A 20638-nucleotide genomic window follows, 5' to 3' on the forward strand; every position below is an offset into this window, starting at 1 on the left:
AAATGTTAAGAGAACAAGAAATGAGTCAAGGAGAAACTATTAAGAAAACATAAAACAAGAATATCTACCTGTATTTAGGAGGCAGGTGTTCAGTCAAGCTCCTATCCCTGACACACTTCTTCCCACTTAGAGAAAGGAAAATAAAAATTTATCTATATATTCATCTTATTTGGTGTGACAGAAGACAGGTGGGACATTGATCCCTCCCATCACTGTCAGCCAGAGCAACTCCCCTACTCCAGCTCCCACCCAGCTGCCAAACCACTATAAACGAGATCAAAATCAGAGTTCACATTTCAGAAAGAAAGATATTAATTTCAGCCAAACATCCATCTGTGCCCAGGCTGAGTTTCTGCCCCTATGTTATCCACAGCTCCAAGCAGCTGGGAGGCTCAGGAGGTCATTGCCAATAAGACCGCATGGCCAGGCTACACATTTATGAATGAGATGACTTTTCTCCAAATGTAAGACAGTAGACCATGGATGACTGCCACCTTTTTTTCCACAAAACCCTCAGGAAGATGAGTACACTGTATTTCTTCAATTCAATGCTGATATATCTGATTTCCCTCCAGGACAGACCAAACATTAAATAACATTGAACAGGCTGACTGTGAAGCTAAAACACTTGCAATGAAAAGTTTTCATTCTCAGCTTATTTCCTAGTTTACAAAAGCTCTTATCAAAAAAGCTCTCTAAATTGGAATTAGCAAGTGATCCAGGTCTCTAAAGCCCAGGGACTGGAAGTGAAGATTTCTTAATTATACCAGCAGGGGCTTGATTTCTATTCTTAGTGCAGCTGGGTAATGTTGTTAGGTTCTTGCCGAGCACTGTTTTTCATTGGCAGGGATAGCCCCTGGTTTACTTCGGCAAAAATATAGAGCACTTTAAATTGAAGCATCTTCATATATGTGTGCAAGGGAGCATGCACTCTTCAGCCACACACACAGATAACTCTTCAGCAGAGCCCATGTTCCTTCAGAGTTCAATACCTCCTTTCTTGGGAATTTAGTTAAAGCTCCAAAACTGGTAATTACTCTTCTTTTAATATTCTTTTTTTCCTCCCACAGGGTGCTTTTACAATACCTTAATTCCTGCTTCAGGGCTAGAGACCAGCCCCAAAGAGGCTGTTGAGATCGTGCCCCAGATGACAAGTGGCAACACAAGAACCACCAACGTTAAAAACTTTCATTCATGGTGACTCAATTTCTGCACAAATCACCTCCCTGCTGTACTCCAAGGATATACCCAATATTGGGAACAGCCACCAAAAATCATCTCAAGCCCACATTATATAGTACTAGAATCCAAAATTTTACCCCAAGAAAGAAATCACTACAGATTAAATACATAACTCTCAAATCCTTGAAATGCTCTAATAAAAAAAAAAAAAAAAAAAAAAAAAAAAAAAAAAAAAAGTCACATAATAAAATAGTGTGCAAAGTATAACAACACATGCCCATAGCTGCAGTTTAAATGCACTGGGGGTAAGGGGTAGGAGAAGGCAGCATATTAGTTTATCTTCTTAAGGCTCCTCCTGGACAGAATCCAAAGAATTGGGTTCAATCCTCAAGTAGGTCATATATTTTTCTCTTTAAAATATTTGACTCATACTGGCAATGTTCTCTGAAGAAAAATGAACTCTGGACTCAGAACAAGATAAAGCTGTAGTTGTTCAAACAGATATTTGAGTCTCATGAGTTGATGGTTACTAGTTGCCTCTGTGAGAGTCTAGTGGTCATCTGAGGCATCTCTCATTTTTGCACACACAACATGCTTAGAAAATGCCAGCAGTCACAAGACAACTGGTGGTCACATGCAGTGCTATCTTTAAAAGAGAGAGAAATATTGCATCTTTACTTTCCTATCTGTTCAAGCTGCCTTATCAAAATTCAAACTTTCTTGCTGGGAAACTGTTCTCTCTTTGGTACCTTTTCTGCCAAAATCCAACTGTAACAACAAAAGTTTATAAACAATGAAAATTCCAGCTGCTTGACATCAGCGATGTGAAGCTTTCACTTCACACTGATACAAATATTTACCCTGAGCTCTGGCAAAGCTTTCCTTGCCCATGTCGCCCTTAATCATACATTTTTCCTTGATTGAGTTATGCTTTCCAGTACGTGATTTGCTCTGGTTTACTTTTTAACACATCCCAGAGGCTTCGTCAAAATCAGCTCTGTGCAGGCCATGTCATTTGGTAGCTGCCAAACATGCTATTCAGAAGGACCTTGGCGAATAGCAAAACAGTGTCTTTTTCTAACTGCTCTAATAAATGTGTTTGTTCTTTTCTGACCACCATTTATTTTTTAGGTCCCACATATCCATAAAGCAATGAGCCAAGAAGGTAAGCAGAAACACGCTCATTTTTCCCTTTAATCTACTCCCTTTAGGCAATATGCTGTCTTCTCTTACATACACCTTAAAGCTGAGAAGCTGAAAACTATTGATGACTCACATTTTATAATTTACAAGACAGAAAGTTTATTATCAGAGGTAAGAAACAATAGAGAGTCACTTTGTTGCTGTATTAATATTCACGAAACTAAGTATACAAGAGTCAAAACAAATACCTGAGTACATTGGATCATCACAACCTATTTGGACAACTACAAAAAGAAAGAAAGAAAAATTGACAGGTTTCTTGATTACATTCGAAGAAACTCGTTGAAGTGCTTCAAGGAGAAGCATCTACTAACAAGGGAAACTTGCTTCAACATATACATGAAAGTGTACTCATATCCCAGTGCATTAATCAGTACAAAATACTACTTTTGGATATACCCCACCCTCTTTTCCTTTTTCATGCCCCTCTACATCCCAAGCAAAGGAAGCAATGTACATAAGTGTTGAAGCATTTTGGGTCCTGGAGAGAGTCAGAAGTTACCATAACTTCAAAAGAAAATTTCGTCTTAACAGCCACAGCCCAGTTTCAGCTTGATCTTTGTTAGATGTGCAGGGACAAGAATAGATGGGTCTCAATGAAGTGAGATGAGAATTCTGCCACCAACTTGAATAGGATTATAATTGTTTATAACATCTATTTTCATGACATATTGGGGTGTAAGACACAGACTTGAGAATGGCTTATTTTATAATTTTTCTTACCTGTTAGTTTCCTAGTGACCCTCATTTCAGTACCTGGTTAAAGTTTTAGAGTAGATTATTCTAGGAGTTATTTAAAAACACACCACACCACAGTCATTGGCAACAGCCAACACAGGTTCACAAAGGGAAGGTCATGTCATAAGAGGACATTTTTTTTGTTAGACAAGATCTCCCAGCTAGTTGACCAAAGGAAACCAGTTGATGTAATCTTTCTGGATTTCAGTAAAGCTTTTGGTACTGTCTCTCACAGTATCCTTCTGGACAAAATAACCAGAATAGAGTTAGATATAAGCATAATAAGATGAATGACAATTGACTGACAGGTAGGGCCCAAAATGTTCTTGTAAATATATATTTACAAAAGCAGAGAATCCTGAAGTATTCAGCTATTTAAAGTGGTCAAATAACTACTCACCCACCTGAAAAATAAGACTCAGATGTCCCAAAACCATCTACTATTTCACTATTAACTTGGTGCACACATTCTAGGGTCCCAGCTGAGCTGTTTGAAACCCTAAATACATCAGTTCTGAGTTTCATGGAGAAATTTCTTTTCACAGCATGCATGTTTTCACTATCCAAAGCATGCTTACTATTGGCATTTCGTATCAGAAACAAGAAAATTAGGAAAAAAGTATTTTATGGTCCTAATAAGTCACTCTAATTCAGCTCAAAACTAGGCATTAAATATTTGTGAGTATTCTTCTGTTCTTTGATAAAGTTTAAATCTTCCAATAAAACAAATCCTATGAAAGTGTTGAAGTACTAGTGTTTTAAGTTTTGTTTCATTCATTTACAACAAAATTATATTGAGATATGTGATTATGAGTGTAGTGATCCTGGCTTCAGCTTGAAGTTACCCCTAGAGATCTCAGGAGAAGTGGCAAAAGGGAAAAAGCAATCTGGGAAGACTTTTGTATGGCAAATTGTTAAGCAAATAACAGATTCACACTTCAAGCTGGTCAGTGCACATAACTCAAATACAGCAGCTGAAGTGAATTTTCACCTCTGGTTGAAGGAGCACCACCACCCACGGTGGCCCCTTCTCCAGTCCCAGCATGGCAGGAATGGGGATGACTGATACTTGTGATAAAATCAAATTAGAAAAATAAACTTGTAGAATTTAAAGTGCAGATTAGATTCAGTCTCTCACATTTTTCTACAGTGTCCCAGCTAAACCTCACATTGTAAATCCATTTGCATCCATAGCTTCAGTCTTTAAATAGAAAATATTTTTAAATTGATAGGTATATGCTGAATGTTTTGAAATCCTCTAGTAAAAACACATTTTAATGTTAAAATCATTTAGGAAGCTAAGTCTCAAATACCCTTGTATCTAATATATATTTTTAAAATTTGATTCTGGAATGACATTAGGGACATTTTAACATTTATACCAAGGCAGTATGACAGGAATCCAATAATTGTATATCTTGTGGTTACTGTTAGCCTTACAGATATGTGTTTTCATCACATGAATTTCTGGGCACATTTGGAAATTAAAAAAGATATCATGACTGATGATTTGGTGCCTGAATTCTACAAAACAACTGGGAAAATGATCAGAAAGGGCTAAAATCTAAACAAAAAAAAAAAAATAGAAAAACAAAACAAAACAAAACAAAACACAACTAACATACAAACAAACATAACACACTGATCTTGTGACCACACAGACAAGAGTTTTCTTTTTTACCTAACCTATGTCTCAGCTGGACAATCATAAGACCCTAAATAGTCAATGAAAAAGGAAAAAGATGTCTCTAAGGATTAATTTCTTTAATTGCAAGGAAGAAATTTAAAGCTTAATTCAGATGCCCAGAAATGATTTGGTGCCATTTCAGATTCTCAGTGGATCCTCCATGTTTCAGGACACAGGACAATACAGAGCGTAAAACCTCCAGAAGCTGCAGTATGAGCTTAGGTAGGAGCTTCTCATTAGATGTGTATTTATGGCCAACTCAACCCCAAAATGCTTTATATCAACCAGATCTTAAAAGCCAATATCCCTCTTTGATGACAGTGTGACTAGCTCAGTACAGACAGGTAATGTCAAGGAGATTAAACCCAATCCATGTGCCTTCTGCACAAGACACATCACAGCACGCTGATCAGGAAAGCAAAAGGGGAATTTCCCACAATCTTAATTGTGAACTCATAATCAATAAGTTAAATAGAAAAGTCTATAAACATTACAGCTTTCTACAGATCATGAGTGAAAATTCAAACGTGCTACCAAGGACAGGTTTGCCATTCTCTTCAGTAGACCCAGAAGTGGTCCCATCACCAGTCACTGATTATAGGAAAAAATACATATGAGAAGCTAAGAAAAACAGAAGTCAGATGGAAAACATGTGATTTATTACTTACATTATTGAAATATTTAGAGTCACGGGTGAAGCAAACAATTTAGACTGAAAACAACTTCTAGAGTTTCTCAGTCTCACCTCAACAGAATTAAAAACAAGAACCCTTCCAGGCTTTTGACAACAGAGGAAAATATCAAAACTGTAGTCAGATAAGATTTTTCCTTATTAAATTTGTTCTATATTTAACATATAACATTTGTTGACTGAAAGAAATTCAGGTAAAAATAAGACTATCCCTACTTTATCCTCAAATGCTTTGGAATTTAAAGTTTTTCCATGACTGGAGTGGAAAAACAATGCCATATTGACTAAAACTAAAAATTTCACCATGTATTTCAACTACAGTAATAGATTTCCTAGAATTTGATGGTACAGTTACATGTAGAGAGCAACTGCATCTTTGTTGTAACTGTGGACTTCTCTCAACAGCTTCCATATTCCTTGCCCTCTTAATCAAGGATCACAAGGACAGTTACCAATATCAAGCTGTTGATGAACTTCTACTGTGGTATTCAGGAGAATACTGAGGTATTCAGCTTCCTTTCCTATGGAGCACCAAATATCCACAATTTTGGTTACAATTTTATCAGGCCAAAACCTTGCCACTAACGTCAAACCAAGATGTATCATTACTTTACTCCACTCCCTGTGGACACACTCTTGTCTCTTTACTTGTTCCCTCAGTACTTGTGGCTATAATTTTCTAGCTTCCTAGAACTTTAGGTAGATGCTTTTCTCCAGCTTTTCGAGGACTTTTCCCTGTTTTTAAGACCGCTAGAACCAACATGGAACTTCAAAACTAAATTACTTTTATTAAGTCAGTTTTTTTTTTTTCCCCCCAGCAATGTCAACAAGAAAGTTCACTGCTGTATCTATTATGTAATTCCCAGGTGCAGAGACAGTAGAGGGAGCACAAGAGCACACAGAGAAGTATTAGCTACAAAAGTATTTGAACTTAGTGTTCAGTCCTAATTATTCTTTGTTTGGGGTTTTTCTTGAACATTATCCATTTGTTACCTGGTGAGGTGGATGGGTAAAGTTCGGCAAGACAAACAATGCTTTGAAAAAAGCAGAGTCAAACAAAAAAAGCTTAGAAGATATAGACTAAGAGCTAGAAAGCTCTCTAACCAAGGAGAAGAAAAAAAGGAAAAAAAAAAAATGTTTCTTGAAATAGACATCTTAAACATAATGCTGAGTAACTTCCTATTTTAGTAACTGCCACAAAGTATTTCTGACTATGTTCAGTACATAACTCATTAAATTAACAGCATTATTCATCAGGGTCAACCAAGAATTATCAGTTATGTTGAACCTTGGTCTAATTTCTGTTTGTTACAAAATAGAAATAAAGACAAAGTTTGCTTGTTTCTGGATTCAACAATCAAACAAATCTCAGCTCAGGTTCATCTAAAATTTGCTGAAGTTCCAGTTTCTAAAGAATTCCTTTCATCTGACAGATTGAAGTCTCTAGACTCAGCTTGAATGAACTTGGAGTGTTTATTATTATTATTATTTTAATTAAAAATGTGGCTAATTCAATTATTTGTCATGGCTTTAGCTTGAAATCAAATACAATATTGCATTTCTAAATGAGCTTCTTTTCAACTTATCAGTTATTTGAACCTCAAAGAAAGATGAGGGTGATAAAGCTCTTATTTATTAATATAAGAAGAGTAATCACACTGATGTTAGTGTTATTCCACTGTTACACCATTTTAAAATGAAAACTTTCACTTGAATTTCAAGTCTGAGGAAGAAAAAAAGTAGTCTTTACGTGAATCCTTATGAACTGCAGTGCTGAACATTCTTCTAATTAATGTGCATAAAACTGCACACAAAGTGGGGTACGAATGCCTACTGAAGGACCAAGTAAAGTTTCATGACTTTACTTAAGGTTTACAAAGTTTAAGTTTTTAAAGTTTACAAAGAAACTTGAAGTTTCTTTGTATATAAGTATATACTAGATTATGTTTTTCCACATTATCTCAAGTTAATTATGTAAAATACCATTCTTTACACAATATTGAAAGTTCTGCAGACTCATTCATAACTGGCTTAAAAGCAGTGAAATATCCCACCCTGAAGTAATTTTCCTGAAAGTATCAAAACAGTTTTTACTTCCTCTCCAAGTCAACTGATTCCTTGGATATTTGCCTCCTACCTTATCATACATGAAGCATTGAGTGTTATAGTATAGTAGAAGAATAGTAGGAACGTAGAAACAGGAATCATAGAAGATGAGAGAAATCGCACACACACAAAAAAAGTCAGTTGTCTTCAAACATTATGTCTAGTATGCATTAAACCTCTCCAAACTGCTCTGCAGAACTATTTGTTTTAGTTTTCCAACCAGCTCAATCCAAAAGTCCTGGAAAAGATATTCCAGCAACCACCACCATCACCTGCAAAACAAAACAAAAAACCACCTTACTGCCTCACAGTCATTCAACTTGGATACTAAATATGCTGTCAAAACAGTTACTCCTTCCATTCTAAACAGATCAGAGAATCTGAACCCAAATGTGAGAACTCAGGTGTAGGTCTCATAAGTCCAACCAAACATTCAAAAGAAGAGAAATAAGAATAAATAATAAATCTCCTGGAGTATTTGAATACCTTAGCCCTCTCAAAGACCACAGAAGTCCTTACCAGTATCTTTTGTACAACTCCTGCTGGCTATTTGGAAGCTAACTACTACTGTAAGACTTCACAAAATTCCCATGCAGTACTTTAATACTTTCTTTAATCAAGTTACCGCATCCCTTAGACTATATATTTTTTTTCCATTCATGAATCATTTTCTTATGCTGTCTAGTTCCCATATCACGTGAGCTGAGACTAATATTTTCTAATCTATATTCAAATGTTTATTGATATATCAGCAAGTATGAATCTACCCAACTGTCATTGAAGCACTATATTTCTTGCACTTGTTTAAAACAGGGACCCATTCTGAAAGGTCAGTGTGTATAAACAATATGTTTATTGGCTTCCAATTAACTCTGTCCCATCTGTGCAGATGAAAATTATTCTTGTAATAGCTAAGCTTTGAAAAATCAAGATCATTATATACATCATATGAGTTATATAGGAAATAACAACACTACCTTGTCTTATCTAGGTCATTACCTTTAAGTCAAGATTCCTGTCAGCTTAGTCATTTCTGGTCCTGGTGGAAATTTGTATCTGCAAGCATGAGATGCAGAAATGATTCAGCAAAAATTAAAATTACCTGTAATCCTATTTCATAGCAAGAGACCAACACCTGCATGAATCTGACATTCTGAAGCTAATAGCTATGAGTTTTCTGAAAAATAAGCTCCTCTCAGAGTCCAATTAACACCCAAAATTTGACTCTCAAAGTGATTTGACTTAAAGTATATGTATTCTTAAATAGGTGGATACGTGCTTTACAGACCAAGTGAAAGCAGAGGAGGAATCTTGATCAAAAACTACCTACAGTAAATAGTATTTCACATATTAAAAGAACCAGGTAATTACTAATTCTTAGTTAGAAAACATTTAAAAAACCCCTTTGCTTACAGAACAAACTTCAGTGTCATTTTTACATCCCTTAAGCTAATATTAAGCTACAGTATGTTCGAAAATACTAAGCCAAGAGCATTGAAGCTTCATTGATTACAGCAGTATCAATGTACACATGATGCTTCTGTAAAAAGCACGAAAGATGGCACTAACAAAAGATACAGCTAATCTAACTTTATGGCAACTCAGAAAAATGCACAATACTGTACTACTATGCTGTCAGGTAATCTACTGCCTCTTTAAATAAATCTAAATATTAGGTCTAGGAGGGATCAACCTGAGAAAAATGCTAAAATATAACTGCTAAAGTTAATACTTACTTAATACTTGCTTTTCTACAAGACTTAAAATGAAAAGGCTTTCCCACTATTATAAGATGTACAGTCTTAATCTACATTTCAATAAGATATTTAAAGGCAATGCTGAAACTGTCAAGGACCCTTTCTTAAGCCTGAGAGAGACCTACAAAGGAATGCTGACAATTTCGTTTTCTGTGACACAGAAGCATTATTTTATCAAGAAAATATTATTATATTCATATTCATTTTAGCACTTCTCTTTGCAAACCCCAGATGCGTTTGGCTGCACAAATGCTATAGTAGCATTTGTGTTGTCAAGAGCCCTTACGATAAAGGTAGATGAAGAGATCAGCATAAATGTACGTTCTTCTGTCAGAAAGGCTAAAAATGAAACTAGAATGAAATTTCTCACTGAAATACCCATAAAAATACTCTAAGAAGTGTCATTCAACCTGTTGTTTTACTGTAACATACATAGAAGTATAGAGGGTTTTTCTAGTATCTCTTTGTTACAGTTTACATACCTATTGTTAACATTAAATTCCTTCTTTATGCTAGATACACATTTTCAGTTTCCTCTTCTTTTTTAAATCTCAATTATAGATGTTTTAAACATAGTAGGTCAAGCACCTAGTTAAATTAACTCTTTCATTAATAATGTGGATCCAGTTAAAAAGGCTTATATTCTTGTGTGAATGTATACATACAGGCCATAAACAGTTTCTAATTAGTCACATGTGGATTCAAATGAGGACTTGTATGCTATAAACCAACACTGAAGTGTATAAGAAACTGTCAGTCAGATCAAAAGTCAATCCAAAATCATCCCATTTGCAGAGCTGAGATGCTGTCACAATTAGTTAGCCATAAATGTTTAAAACAGCAACCAAACTTTTATTCTAATTGAGCATGAGTTGAAAGGCTGCACGCTTTGATGTCTTTGCTTTTATCATTTGTATATAGCTTAAAACAGCAAAAAAAAAAATTTTTTTCCTTCTCTGAGAAATAGGAGACATTACTTCTTATTGAAAATATACAGGTAGGTCAAGCTGTATTTGTGGACTCAATATATGGTTTTCAATCATGCATGTAATCACTTACAGCAATAGTCTTTAAAACTGCAATTACAGTAGTTTCTCATTACTATTTAACCATTTCTTCCTGTTAACTGTTGACTTTTTTTTTTTTTAATTCATCTTCAGAATATTATCTGGAATGAGATCCTACATCTCTTAGAGAAACTGATCCCAAGGACCTAAACGACATCGTCATTTTCAATCCTTTTTTTTTTTTTTTTTCCTTCAGGAGGGGAGAAGGCAGGGAAACCTATTTTCAGGAAGCACATTTGAGCAGATGCCTACAATCTGAGAATATGTTAACTGAAACTTGAGAGGCAGCAATGAAAAGTCCATACTTAATCTTATTATAGAAACACTCTGTCTGTTAAACAAGGGAAGCAAAAAATTCAAAATGCTGGTCAGGTGGAGCAAATGAAGCAAAGGAGCCCCTCACCCGAGTTTAAAGTGGAACATGAGCACAGTCAGTGAAGTATGCCTCAGACCACCTCTCCTTTTTTTTGAGGGGAGCTGGCAACAGAAAGTTTGCAACATAATACTCCCACCTCTGCCTTCACTATGGTCTAAAAAAAAGAAAAAACACTTATGTTCAACAGACACTACAACATTCCTCAAACCCATTGCCCATCTAACAGCCTTTGCTGTTGCAGGGATTCAGGACTTTAGCTTAATGCTGTCACTTATAGGCTGAGCAATATCACTGCACTTGCATCATCTGACAATGAGACAATGCTGGACATGTACCTATGTATACAGACCTGGATTCATTTCTCTCCTGGTAGGATGCAAACCTCTATCAAAGCTACACCAACTATCAGCAACTACACATGCATGAAGGTAAAGGGCAGCAAGAAGACCCTGGCTAATGAGACACACCTCTTGCACTTTCTGCAGTACTTAGTCGGTTGTAACATCAAAACCCTGGGAACGGGGCTGCAAAGGCTGTCATCCTCCTCCTCATTTCATGAAGGTTCTTTCTCCCCAAGATGTTCACCACTCACACTGTTCAGGATTTGTTTAAACCCCAGCTCTTTTTCCTGAGACAACTTGCGTACATAGCACTAGCAGCAGTTTATTGCAATCTGAGGGAAGCCACTTCAATATCCTTCCCTGTGAAAGAAAGGAGAGGAAGTAGTGAACAATCTTGCCTTCTTCATGGAAAGCACGTGACAATGCAACAGCTTGTCTGCAGAGACTGCAAAATCTCTATGAACCCAAAGGTTGCAGTTAAGACCAAGAAATCCTGATGTTAGGGACTGTACAAAAACATGCCAGAGCACAAATTCAAGTTCCAAGGATCTAATGAGACAGATGCAAAAGGAATGAGAAAGTGATGACTTTTTCCAGACGAAGAACAGAGGAAGATGACTGATTTTGTTCTCATTTTTTAATTTAAGCGGTAGTGTAACCTGATGGTTTCCAACATGAGATAACGCAACCTTTGATGGTTTGTCCAAGGACACCCCAGATATCTGTGGCAAAGCTGGGAACTCCACAAAGCCAGGGGTTCATTCCTAACACCATCCTAATACCCGTGAACAGTCAGCCAAAAGGTGATTAGAGAGAAAGTCTCCTCAGACAATATACATATTGAAATAGTGCCCAGCATATTCCCTCCAGAGATACTATGTCAGCGTTTCTGCTCTCCCTCACTGGACAAGATGCCAGATACACTGGGCACACGGTGACAGTGGGGAAGGTAGTTGTTCATGCAACTTAGCTGCAGTTTGAAATTAAAAAAAGGCTTCAGGATCTGTGGGAACAGGGTATCTAGCAGTGATTGCGGCCATTATTTTTCTCTTTTATACTGATACCTTTTAAACTATGCTTGAGATCTTTGTTGTTGTTGTCTAGTACCCTGTGGCACTGGCCTGGTGTGATGAGACTTCAGCAAGATACGCACATAAAAGCATACACTGCAAGTGTGACAAATTGCAATGACAAGGTTGGGTTGGAGGTAACTTGTGAATGATCTAGTGAATTGAAAATGCCTGCGTGCTCTGCCTAGTAGCAGTGAAAAGAGAATATGGGCAGTGCCAGTTGCGTGCTGCAGGCAGGAGTCTTGCTGAGAACACAGGAGAAACACACCATACCTTATTAACACGCCCAGCTTCTCAACGAGCTCTTTAGAAAACAAATATATAGCATCAGCAATCAACCATATTATTATTAATAATGCAGTTAAAATGTGTGGAGGAGGTGAATTTGGTATGAATCCAGCATCTGAATTATGTACTATTAAAATGAAAATCTCTGCTTAGGTACCCAGAGAACACAGACATTGCTATAAAAACCCAATACACAGCATACAAAGGCATGCAACTAACTAAAACCCATCTCAAGTCATGAATAAAAACAATGCAATAATTTTTTGCACTCTAGAGCATCTTTCATCCATGGTTCAAAAATCAGTCTGCACACATTCCCTAGTAAATACAGCATTTTAGCAAGACAGATGAGGAACAGTATCTTGGTTTTCAGGATGGGAAACCAAGTCAAAAATAATCCAGCATCTGAACACCAGTGAAATTGTATTGATTGATCAGAGCACATTATAAAATGTTGTGTCAGGCTAGTATGCCAAGATAAGTGCACCCTTTGTAAAAGCTGTGTATCTCTTTGGTTCCTGTCCTCCTGCAGAGGAATGCTGAAGTCCCTTTCCTCCCCCTAATCCAAAGTGGTAGATGTTGAGGTATCATATACACTCTTACATTATTTAACTTTGATTTCGTCATCACCACTTCTGTCCTACAAAACTAACACAGTAGAGTCTCTGTGATTAGACACATCTCAGCTAGTTCAAATCAAAGCTTAAATTATCATCATAGACCGCGATGACACAGTATGATAGACACCTAAATTCACAGAAAAGCACACAGCTTTCCTTATGACAGATAAAATCCCTGAAAATTTAGTCAAAAAAAAAAAAAAAAAAAAAGTCATGGTTTACCCCAAAATTTTAAGTTACGACAGCATAGTATAAAATAAGGCTTACATGTTATAACCTTTACAAACAACATAAATCATTATGGTGTGGCATGCAATATCCCATGTTGAAAGGCACCCACAATTATTGTTGAGTCCAACTCCTAGGTCTACACAAGCTACGTAAAAGTTAAGCTGTATGTCCAAGAACATTGTCCAAACACTTCTTGAAACTCATCAGGTTTGGTGCTGTGACCACTGCCCTGGGAAGCCTGTTCCAGTGCCCAACCACTGAAGAATGTTTTCCTAATAACTGATTTTTAATTTATTGCACCAGTGAATTACTTCAGCTATTTTGCAATAAATATCAAAGTATAAAAATGATAAATCAAAAAAATATTCTGTCTTGATACGTATGCCCTGGAAAAGAGAGAATACTGCAACTCTAAGTAAGGCCTGGTATTTAACAGGAAACTCATTTCCTGTTTTCATGTTACATGTTCCCAAAGCCATTCAACACCTTTACTTTCTTTCCACCCAATAGCCAATGTGTCAATATCCTCCTTAAAACTTAAATACTATATCCTTCCCCCTATTTCACCACGACTGTGGAATGTAAATTATTTCCAAATACTATCATAACACGATAGGAGTTATATGTCATAACATGATAGGAGGCCTCTACATATATTGCCCCTAGTCCTTTTTCCACTCTGTTGCTGATAACCTCACCCAAATATGAGATGTACCTTTGCTTGTGAAAGTCAGTGTTTTATTAACTCTGCTCAGGCTTTTGTATTGAATACATGAGATGAGCCTACTCATTTTTAACATTATATCTGTATTCAAATACTATTCACCTAGAACTTGTAATTTGTGATAGCCAAATAATTATTCCATAGATTGGTTGCCCTTAAAAATACTATTAATTTTTTTTATTGCTGTTTATTAGTTTTATTTATTGCTGTTTTTTTTCTTTGATCTAGAGTGAAATTTTTTACTTCTTGATAAATTAGAGAACAACCACCACAGTTAGATAGGAATTATTAAAAAGGAAAATAAAATTAAAAAAAAAAAAAAAAAAAAAAAAAAAAAAAGCACAGAGCTCTATTTCTTGAGGTACTTTAATACAAGCATTTTTTTTCTTCTATGTGCATCTTACATTTTTTTCCTTCCTTCTCATGTACCACTGAGATTTTTGTGTGCACAAAATATGTAGTTCTGTATCCCATTGATATTTCAGCTAGCTATTCATTCTCCATGCAGTTTGACTAACGGAGAAGAGAGCATCATGAACACTAACATGTAATACTAGAAAGTGTAAAGAATTCAAATCCACTGTTGTAAGTGAATGATGCTCTGAAGATTACAAAAGGTTTAGTCTAGTTTCCCATGCTATATTTAAAAGGCCAGTAGTGGCAAATGGAAGTAAGAGTCGATAATAGATATTTTTTTATCTATTATCACTGAAGAATAAGACCTGTACCAACCAAGCATCATGCCTTTCTGTAGAGGAAGGGATATACTTTTAAGAGGTTCCAGAAGCATCTTATATTATGCATCACACTATCTTATTTTGCTCAAGGTGCACAATGTATTTGGCCAGGTCATCTGCTGAAACTAGAGATCTACATTTCTGAACAAGGACACTGCATCTCACAAAAAAAATGATTTGCTTTTGGAAATAAACAGCAAGTGAACAGTACTGCATAGAATGGAGGAAAAAAAAAAAAGAAAAAAGTGTGAAATCTGAAGATCAGAGGATGGTACTAAGGCCAGAATATCCATCCCTTTGATTATCCTAGTAAAAGTTATCCAGCTAGGGCAAATGCAGTATTTTATTTTATTTTATTTTATTTTTTTTGAGGAAAGACCAGAAGCAAGGAGACAAAAGACCATTCTTTCAATGTGCCTAAAGCTGACCAAATCTAATATATGAAAGAGCTATAAGTATATATGCTTTTTCTTTAACGCATTTCAAATTGACCTAAATAAATCACTGAATTATTTACTACTTTCCAAATCTAAACCTTTATAGACCTCTAGATTTACCTAGAATTTATGTATTTTTTAATCCACCCTGTCCTTGTGGGGGCAAACATTCCCATATATTCAAAAATTCTGACTTACAAATTGCTGTAAAAACAACAGTATTTGTTTCCACCTCTCTGTTATTATATGCCAAGATCTCATTCCCGTTGATTAATGACACTAACCAATGGCCACTGACAACTGATTACCATCAAGAATGTGTTTTCTCTATTATAAAATTGGCTAATACTTTAATAGAAACATTATTCAGAAGTTATCCCATATCTTAAAATTCGAAGTATTCTGTCAGGCTGAAAAGGAGAGAAAAACATGTCCCCTCCCCCCTTTGCTTTTCATATAGCTGATGAAAAGAAAAATGTTTCCAGTTTTGCTGTGCATTTTGCTGTAAATTTGTCACACATCTCTAATCATTTCCACTAAATGTGGTTACTAGCTTCAGTGACAGTTTTGTTGGGAGAAAATCACAATCCTTACCAAAAAAGAGTGCACATTTTTTTAGTTTCTTTTTGAAAATTGTTATCATTGCTGCAAATATGTCTCCATTGGAGAAGTGGAATACTAAGGAAGCCATCACAAGGAGGAGGATGTGAGGCATCTTATCACAGCAATGAGTGGGAGTGCATTTCCTTGTAGTTACTGTAATAGTAGTGGCAATTTTTTTTATATATATATATATATATATATATATATATATATATATATATAAAATAAATATACATATTTATTTTTTTTACACTAAAAGGCCATAATGATAACATCTAGGAAATGGCACAGTGCTCCCTGAGAAGTATCATGAATATTCCAGAGCTGGATGATAACCAGATGCAAACAAAACAAATTAATTCATAAAATATATAGAGAGAGACACACTTTGCATTGCTTTAAAGATAAATAGGTGAAGGAAGCTTCAAAACAGGATTTTTGAGCTTTTTTTTTTTTTTTTAAGCATTTGAAGAAGGAAGAGCTTAGCACAGGGGAAGCTCCAGAACTGCCATTTCAAGTGTTTTGTTTTTCAAAACATATTTGATTGAGGACAAAAGAAGGATGAGGAAAGTCTAAGTAGAGTTTCCAAACAAAAAGGGATGACTGGGAGGGCAGAGTTTTGGTTGAAGGTTTCCGTTACATACTGTACATCCAGTCTCCAGGCACAACTGAGGCGAACGAGCCAAAACGCTCAACTCGATCAATGCCATTCATTCAAAAGCCAGAATGTGACAGTGAGAGACTGTGGGAAGCAGCCTAACACAAATGGAAAATTTGCAAGTGAAGAACTATAATAATCGTCTCCCATAACAGTCAGGTCAGGTTTCGAGCCCTCCCCCCAAGCCCCCCCACTCCTTCCTCCACTCTTGCTGGGTACAGTTTAGCTGGCACATTTTGTTCAGGATACTTAGGAGAAGGACCAGAAAATTTCTGCTATGGTAAATAGGTTAGGTAACTCAGGCTACAGCATGGACAAACAGCAGCAAGAGTCTCAGTGAACTCCACTGACTGTCCCATATTTAGGAAAGAACTTGGGCAGGTATAGAGAATCTCTTAATTATTTCCACATCCACAGCTGCTACAAATCAAACGCCTTCCATTGAATACAGTATACTGTAGCAACTCCCAAGCTGGGAATATCAACTCTTAGCTCCCCAGGCACATGTCTCTGTGCAGCACAGCAGATCTACCACAGGCCTTCAATGTGTCAAGAGCAAAAGACCTACGGTTCAGCCACCCCAGCAGGTTACTGCACCAACTACATTTAAGTTCACTACAGGTTAGCTCTCTAACATGAAGTAGCAGCCTGGGTGCACCTCTCACCATGGTCCTCAACAGCTGCTTCTCCTTTCAGTGACCTACCACAGAAAGGCTAAACTTTTTCAGGTTCACATGCTAGGCCACCTAGCAAGAAGTTTATGTTGCCAAAACCTTTGCAGTTCCTACTACCACATGCCTCCTTCCCCATCCAGAACTCAGCAACAGAAATCCCTATCACGCGCTCATGGTTGCAACCACTCAAATTCACTCCCTTGGCTTCAACCAGCACTTGGACTAGTTGATCTCTACTGAAAAAGTCCATTTATGCTGGCAGTGGTACAAAAGCAGTCTACACTGAAAACCAAACCAGTGGTTCAGAGCTCCAGTAGCCTCTCTATGCTTTCTGTGACTGTTAGCTACCACCACAAGCAGACAGTGCATCACGTTCAAGAAAATGTGACCCAGAAGTCATCCCTCCTGTTGTCAAGCTTTACATCTTCCTATACCATGGTAGCTTCCCTGCCTCTGTCACTACACAGCTCTTGTTCTGTTTGTAGTTAGTAACATGAAAAGTAAACATATTTAATTGTTAAACTATTATTTAAAAGTAACTGAGAAATTCAGATTTTGCAATTGTTTTCAGTAACAATTTAATATCTTTTTTTCCTTTAAATAATTAGCAGTAACTAATACTAATACATTTAAACTCACAGCCATCAGAAAATGTGCAAATTCATGCCTATATTTGATCCATGACTGCATAATCACTTGTGCCATATCTAGTAAAACCAGATTAGGTGTACATTATTATACTCATCCATGTTGAAGCAGTTTACCATAGGAAAGTGAGAATAAAAGTATTTATTTTCCAGAGTTATCTCTTATTTTTGGCAGGGCAAATAATAACAATAATCTTGCTACAAAGATCAGTTTTCCTCAATCTTCATCTCTATACGCACAGCTCTCTTGATTCCATTTGTACCTTTGGTGGTACATTTATACCCACATAAAGAGCTGCAATATCACCATTTTTAATAGATTCATTTAAAATGTATTTAACACTATAGTATCTCATTTAGCAAACTTCAGCTCACAATCAATGTACGATCCTCTAAAGGAACACACTACATAGAAGCCCCTAGAAAACATTTAGGAGCAACCAGGCAATTGCGCCAGGGCAGGGAGGTCCCAGGAACACACAGAAGGATAGAGTGCTGACACAGGAGGAGATGGAGACTAGACTCAACGATGGAAAGGAAACTTCCTAAAAGCATCATAAAGCTCCGCACAAAACTTGTTACGATTCAAAAGACCACTTACTTGGCCAAAACCAAGCCTAGAAGCCAGGAACAGCCCTCAAGCTGGCACCAAGTAATCACTTTTGCCTTCCATGACTACTACAGTTTTGCTCCCACCTATGATTATCTTCACTTTTATTTTAATAAAACCTGGATTTGCTGAATTTAAAGCCCATGGACCACAAAAAATGTTACCTGGACAAATTCACCACACAGCTCTAACTGACTCAAGGCCATAACACATCTTCACAACCTCTTTATTTGTATTATTAACATTATGAAGATTGAATATAAATCTGCAAGGTCATAGTAAAAAAACAGGCTAAACTCTGCATCACACACCAAAGTCATCAAAGAACCAAAAATCACACTGCACTTACCTTGATGGGCCATGAAGCTGCAAGTGACACTCAGAAGCAGGAACTGGTGAAAGAATGCCCTCACTGAAGCATTAGGAGGAGCTTGCATTAACACATAGTAGAGCTTTTGAGCCATCCCAAAGGACCACATTCAGGCCCAGGCAGAAGGAAATGTGGGAGGTGATGTCGACCTGCCCACCCAAGGCAGACTCATTACCTCCACCATCACCACCCTCAGGTGAGCACCACCACCACCCCATACCAACCCTCAGCCTGGTGCTGATTCACAACACAAATTATTTCTTCCTGGAAATGTGTTCTTGTAGGTACTGCTAAATATGTACAAGTACATAGTCACCTGCCAAATCCCTGATGTCCCTATAAGCAAACCCTTTTCTTAGGTCAACAGTGAGTGATTTGTTTTTCTAACAAAAAAGCTTCCATAGTGAACACCTTTGAACAAATACTCATATGATAATCACTACATCATACATTGTATTTCTGGCATAGCTTTCATACAGCACAGATTACCCCTATTTGATTCACTGTCGTAGTAATTATATTCCCCATGTCTATGTCTGTCTCAATTCAACCTTGGAGCAGTTTTGAGAGCTGCTGGTCCAAGGGTAGTCTGCATACCCTCCCAAGGAAAAGTATGATTTCCTTTGCTTAAGAAATGTTAACCTTTCCAAAAGCTAATTCCAAATGTTCTGTTTGCTTTCTTGTGTGTTTTTGGGTGGTGTCAGTCTGGTACTTTTATGAGTCAGATCTTCATAACTGCAAAGTGCAATTAACACAGTTAAAAGCAACCACAGTTTCATTACAGTTCTATGCCTCACATTAAAGACATATTTCTCATATGCTTTACTTTTACATGGCATGTTATACTGAAATCTTTGTAACACAGTTCTATGGTTATCTTCCTTCAAACCAAGTGAAAACTGTCAAAAATATACAATGTTCCAGAACTTACTATCGTAAATAAAGTGGCTTTGATTCCTTTCTTTTCCATTACACTCATTTATTCCTAACATACAATGTTCAGTAATGCTGAAACTTCCCAAGGTTTGCTATTTGGTGATTGCATCTGCAGATGCCCACCAGAACCTCTTTTTTTTTATTTTATTTTTTTTTTGTTCATCCCTCCCACAACATCTTGCTCTGTAAAGCAAAACCACTTAAAATACAATTTGAAATATCACTAAGACCGTAAAAGAATTGGCTTTTCTCCATGGGAATAGGACTTTACTGTCTGTTCATATACACCATGTGAAACTGATACATGAAACCAGAAGCCAAGTTTTAACCTCCAGCTTTACTGATGTTCCTTGGATGAGTCCTACAGAAAAAAAAAAAATATATATATATATATATAAATAAATAAATAAATAAATAAAGTGACAGAAGCAAACCAGGTATAAAGCTATCAGCCTGATGATGGGTCTAAATCTCTCCTGGTCCTACACTCCTTATAGATCACAGCATCTCCAAGTGCCTGGATTTTCTCCTTCCTCCTGAACTGAGACTGTAGCAGGGGTCACTCAGTTCCTGCTTTGTCTCTATTCAGGCTTAGTGCAATACTATTGATAAGCCAGACTTGCAAATCCCCAGGGCTACTTTAAAGATTGCGTTTCATTCTTAAATACAGACTGTGCATGGGCATGACCACTAACAAGTAGGTGCATGCTGCTAAATGTGCTTTTAAGCTGCAAAGCCCTTTTGTTAGATTTTTTCAAATTCTCATTCAAGCATTAGTTTTGAACATTTAAATGGAGGGTAGAAAGAAGAAAAAAACAAACAAACAAACAAACTTAAAATTAATCTAGAATGCTTGCTCTACAGATGCTTCCTTTTTTATTATTA

At 36.6% G+C, this 20638-nt stretch overlaps 1 long non-coding RNA gene across 1 annotated transcript; it reads right to left on the reverse strand.

Annotated features, from left to right (window-relative positions):
* Positions 1–7347: 7347 nt before the first annotated feature.
* LOC311438652 lies at positions 7348–18925 on the reverse strand. The gene is made up of 4 exons (XR_014694245.1): positions 18797–18925; positions 11275–11508; positions 8607–8663; positions 7348–7879 (listed from the first exon to the last, which is right to left on the reverse strand). It is a non-coding gene; the product is annotated as an uncharacterized lncRNA (long non-coding RNA).
* Between the last annotated feature and the right edge of the window lie 1713 nt (positions 18926–20638).

Source organism: Aythya ferina (genome assembly GCF_964211825.1).
Source record: "Aythya ferina genome assembly, chromosome: 6".
Lineage (NCBI taxonomy): Eukaryota > Metazoa > Chordata > Aves > Anseriformes > Anatidae > Aythya > Aythya ferina.